General features: G+C 35.9%; 1 pseudogene; it reads left to right on the top strand.

Annotated features, from left to right (window-relative positions):
- Nucleotides 1–701: 701 nt before the first annotated feature.
- Nucleotides 702–6,000, top strand: part of LOC113286344 — an 82,056-nt pseudogene continuing 76,757 nt past the window's right edge.

The raw sequence follows: 6,000 nt of genomic DNA, 5'->3' as shown, positions 1-6,000 counted from the left end.
ACGAACCCACCTTCCATTAATGGTTAAAAAAAAATCTAAACAAATCCTAATACAACTAAGATTCTGGAAGCTAAAAATTAAAAACATAAAAGGATAGAAACCACTTCTAGGATGATCTTCTTGAAATGATGGCGTAGCGATTGACCTGGCTCTGATACCAATTGTTACGATCCTTTTAATATCTTCTTCATATCGTAACTTGAATAACGAACAAAAGAAATGATAAAGGGTTTGCATATAGACGAACCCACCGTCCATTAATGGTTTAATTCGAGGAAAACCGGTCTCCCAACGATATTTCGAACGTAGTCAGACTCCAAACTAGAGAAAAACTCTAATCATAATTCATTTTCACCAGATATCCATTTCATTAAAACATGACTCCTTAAAAAGAGTTTACAAAATATAGTTACAACCTGCGTAACTTCCCTTCAAGATAAAAACTACCCACTAACCTAAACTATGGCAACTGCTAATTCAAATACTAATTCAAATTCCTATTAATTAGCCACAATAACACGTTTACAATAATCATTATCACCACTAATCCTAATTAACAAAAGTAGTAACCGTAACAATACATCAGTAACTTCGCAATTCGTAAACTGAACATGGTCCTTACTTGTTTGATAAAATTCCTCAATCGAAAATTCGCCTTGGGTGTTTGAAACCATTAGTTGCATATTATCTTTCTCGACTGCATAGTTGGGGATGTATTTGAGATGGATTTCTTATTTTGGTTCAGACCGAGGGGTCCTATAAACTTTTTTTAAATTATTTTGTTTTAGTGGAATTATCAAAACTAGGTTCTTAAATTTACTTGCATCTGTAGTGCAGGATTTGGGTTCATCCATTCTCAGTAATCTACAGAAACAAACTTTTGCAATTTACGATATGGCCCAGAGACAGCAAACTGATCAGCAACTGCAATCATCGTAGGAAGGTGAAGATATGATTGCTTGTGTAGAGTCGTTAGAAGCTGCCTTGCTTCCATGCTTGCCTGCGAGAGAGCTGCAAGCAATAGACCGTTCTCCTCATCCTTCTCACCAAAGTAAGTAATCTAATCTTGAAATGAACTATTGTTAGTCACACTTGTAGTGATTTAGATGTGTCAGGTTTAGCCATCTATTGTAATGGAAGAAAAAAACAAGATAATATGATGGGAGATTCAATTTGTTCAAAATTCTGTTTTTTCCGGTCTAATAAGCAACTCTAGCTGTGGTGACCAACAGGCAAGAAGTCCCAATTAGTGCACCCATCAGTCTTGATTTGTAGGATCGTTAGAACTAGGATCTGGGAAAATGAATCATATAGACAAAATGTACAAGCTTGATGCACAGTGTCGAGTCTCTTTTCCATTGTTTTCTCAACTTTGGTTGAACATTCCAACTATTCTAATTGGTGGGCATTGAGCTGAGTTCTGTGTTTCTGCTGTGATATTCTTTTTAGTTCGATGGTCTATGATAAGCGAATGGTAGAATCATTTTTCTTTTCCAGACTGAACCAAATGCATCTCATCTAAATTTTATAGTACAAAGGTGATTCTAAAATTCCAACTTCGTCTCTTTAACTGGAATGTAGGGATTTGTTTACTCATGGCCTACATATTCTCAGTTGCAATCAGACAAGCTCAAACACTATCACATGGGAAAAGTTCCAATCACCAAAATGGGATCCAAAATTGCAAGATTTATAAAGGGGATACCAAACCTAGTGGTCAGGATTGTTTTGTTATATGGATTGATATCTTCCCTCTCTATATATGGTATCCCCTATAAATCATGTAAAATTGGCTGCCAACTCATAAAAAGTCATCCAGATGCTTATCAAACAAGCAGTTTGGTTCAGATGATTACAAATAAATACTACTTCTTTTTACTGTCCTGTCTGCCAATTTTATCACTGTTGTGGTACCTGTGAGATATTTTATGGTTGGAAGAAGCACTCTCTACTTGGATCATGGAGGTAACCGTTAGGCCCTCCGTTTAAGATGTGATCGGGGGCCACATACATTTTTGTATGTGGCCCATTTTTATATTTTGACACCTATATGACAAAAAAACCTGCCCTACCAAATTCTTTTTACTTTTGAAAAAAAATAGGAAGTTAACAACAAAATAAAGACAAACAGTTGGATAATAAAATAATTTTGAAATTTTTTTCTATTTTATAAAATGTGTCGACATATAAATATGAAGTATGTGGCACAACCACATCGTAGCCGCACGGATCATTAGGAGCCTTTTGCTGGCTGCACGCTATCATGTCTCATGTGACGTGAAAATCCAGTATTTTTTTCATATCCTTTCGTGATGCAGCATTGTAAGTAGTGAAGTTCTTGTATTCAAAACTGATGGTTACTTTGTCTCCTTATAGTTGACGTGGAGAGACATGCAAGAGATTTCATGGAAGCTGCCAAGAAACTACAATTGTATTTTATTGGACTGCAACATGAAGAGCTCCCCACGAAAGAAGCAACTCTCCAAAAGGTATTTTGTGTGTAATACTTGTTTAGTGCATTCATAAAACAAGGCAGGAGGGGACTGATCAGCTGATTAAAAATACAAGATATAAATACTGTTGGTGAAAATGAATTTTTAATGTTTTGATTTTATGGTCTTGGTGGAAACGGAATTTAGGACCTTTGGGTCTCTAAAAGCTCTTACTCATTTGTGAATAAAATAGGTCCTTTAGTCTCACATTGGGCATAACTAAAGAAGAGTTCCACTATATAGCTATTCCTTTATGGATAGTTAGTAAAACAATGTGGATGGAACGGGTGGGGCGAAATATTTTTGTTTCCACTAAGGGCTTGGGCTTAGGGATCGAGCTCGTGCTCGCGCCACGGATTTTGGTCAACCAAGACTTTTCTTTTTGGAAAAATTTCTTTTGATTTATTTCCTAATCATTTTGAAAATCAAAATAAATTATGTCTTCAATATGGGGGGCGTGTGACCTGGGTGAATTTATTCTCTTACCAAAAACATTTTTCTTAACGGATTTATTTGCATGGATGTCGACATTTTCTTACCGGTTTTTGGATGTTGATGACAGAATTATGTCGACATCCTGGCAAGAAAGGTATGTTTCAGAAACCCAAATCTATCATCAATAAAATTAAGGGTGAATATTTTTGTTTCCACTAAGGACTTGGGCTTAGGGATCGAGCTCGTGCTTGCGCCATGGACTTTGGTCAACCAAGGCTTTCCTTTTTGAAAAAATTTCTTTTGATTTATTTCCTAATCATTTTGAAAACCAAAATAAATTCTGTCTTAAATATCGGGGGCGTGTGACCTGGGTGAATTTATTCTCTTACCAAAAACATTTTTCTCAACGGATTTATTTGCATGGATGTCGACATTTTCTTACCGGTTTTTGAATGTTGATGACAGAATTATGTCGACATCCTGGCAAGAAAGGTATGTTTCAGAAACCCAAATATAGCATTAATAAAATTAACGGTGAATATTTTTGTTTCCACTAAGGGCTTGGGCTTAGGGATCGAGCTCGTGCTCGCGCCACGGACTTTGGTCAACCAAGACTTTCCTTTATGGAAAAATTTCTTTTGATTTATTTCCTAATCATCTTGAAAATCAAAATAAATTTTGTCTTAAATATGGGGGGCGTGTGACCTGGATGAATTTATTCTCTTACCAAAAACATTTTTCTTAACGGATTTATTTGCATGGATGTCGACATTATCTTACCGGTTTTTGAATGTTGATGACTGAATTATGTCGACATCCTGGCAAGAAAGGAATGTTTCAGAAACCCAAATCTAGCATTAATAAAATTAACGGTGAATATTTTTGTTTCCACTAAGGGCTTGGGCTTAGGGATCGAGCTCGTGCTCGCGCCACGGACTTTGGTCAACCAAGACTTTCCTTTATGGAAAAATTTCTTTTGATTTATTTCCTAATCATTTTGAAAATCAAAATAAATTCTGTCTTAAATATGGGGGGCGTGTGACCTGGGTGAATTTATTCTCTTACCAAAAACATTTTTCTTAACGGATTAATTTGCATCTATGTCGACATTTTCTTACCGGTTTTTGAATGTTGATGACAGAATTATGTCGACATCCTGGCAAGAAAGGTATGTTTCAGAAACCCAAATCTAGCATTAATAAAATTAAGGGTGAATATTTTTGTTTCCACTAAGGGCTTGGGCTTAGGGATCGAGCTCGTGCTCGCGCCACGGACTTTGGTCAACCAAGACTTTCCTTTTTGGAAAAATTTCTTTTGATTAATTTCCTAATCATTTTTAAAATCAAAATAAATTCTGTCTTAAATATGGGGGGCGTGTGACCTGGGTGAATTTATTCTCTTACCAAAAACATTTTTCTTAACGGATTTATTTGCATGTATGTCGACATTTTCTTACCGGTTTTTGAATGTTGATGACAGAATTATGTCGACATCCTGGCAGGAAAGGTATGTTTCAGAAACCCAAATCTAGCATTAATAAAATTAACGGTGAATATTTTTGTTTCCACTAAGGACTTGGGCTTAGGGATCGAGCTCGTGCTCGCGCCACGGACTTTGGTCAACCAAGACTTTCCTTTTTGGAAAAATTTATTTTGATTTATTTCCTAATCATTTTGAAAATCAAAATAAATTCTGTCTTAAATATGGGGGGCGTGTGACCTGGGTGAATTTATTCTCTTACCAAAAACATTTTTCTTAACGGATTAATTTGCATCTATGTCGACATTTTCTTACCTGTTTTTGAATGTTGATGACAGAATTATGTCGACATCCTGGCAAGAAAGGTATGTTTCGGAAACCCAAATCTAGCATTAATAAAATTAAGGGTGAATATTTTTGTTTCCACTAAGGGCTTGGGCTTAGGGATCGAGCTCGTGCTCGCGCCACGGACTTTGGTCAACCAAGACTTTCCTTTTTGGAAAAATTTCTTTTGATTTATTTCCTAATCATTTTTAAAATCAAAATAAATTCTGTCTTAAATATGGGGGGCGTGTGACCTGGGTGAATTTAATCTCTTACCAAAAACATTTTTCTTAACGGATTTATTTGCATGTATGTCGACATTTTCTTACCGAATTTTGGATGTTGATGACAGAATTATGTCGACATCCTGGCAAGAAAGGTATGTTTCAGAAACCCAAATCTAGCATTAATAAAATTAAGGGTGAATATCTTTGTTTCCACTAAGGGCTTGGGCTTAGGGATCGAGCTCGTGCTCGCGCCATGGACTTTGGTCAACCAAGACTTTCCTTTTTGGAAAAATTTCTTTTGATTTATTTCCTAATCATTTTGAAAATAAAAATAAATTTTGTCTTAAATATGGGGGGCGTGTGACCTGGGTGAATTTATTCTCTTACCAAAAACATTTTTCTTAACGGATTTATTTGCATGTATGTCAACATTTTCTTACCGGTTTTTGAATGTTATTGATGACAGAATTATGTCGACATCCTGGCAAGAAAGGTATGTTTCAGAAACCCAAATCTAGCATTAATAAAATTAAGGGTGAATATTTTTGTTTCCACTAAGGGCTTGGGCTTAGGGATCGAGCTCGTGCTCGCGCCACGGACTTTGGTCAACCAAAACTTTCCTTTTTGGAAAAATTTCTTTTGATTATTTCCTAATCATTTTGAAAATCAAAATAAATTCTGTCTTAAATATGGGGTGTGTGTGACCTGGGTGAATTTATTCTCTTACCAAAAACATTTTTCTTAACGGATTAATTTGCATCTATGTCGACATTTTCTTACCGGTTTTTGAATGTTGATGACAGAATTATGTCGACATCCTGGCAAGAAAGGTATGTTTCAGAAACCCAAATCTAGCATTAATAAAATTAAGGGTGAATATTTTTGTTTCCACTAAGGGCTTGGGCTTAGGGATCGAGCTCGTGCTCGCGCCACGGACTTTGGTCAACCAAGACTTTCCTTTTTGGAAAAATTTCTTTTGATTTATTTCCTAATCATCTTGAAAATCAAAATAAATTCTGTCTTAAATATGGAGGGCGTGTGAC

This window comes from Papaver somniferum, chromosome 6 (assembly GCF_003573695.1).
Source record: "Papaver somniferum cultivar HN1 chromosome 6, ASM357369v1, whole genome shotgun sequence".
Taxonomy (NCBI): Eukaryota; Viridiplantae; Streptophyta; class Magnoliopsida; order Ranunculales; family Papaveraceae; genus Papaver; species Papaver somniferum.
This window is presented reverse-complemented; position numbering and strand designations above follow the sequence as displayed.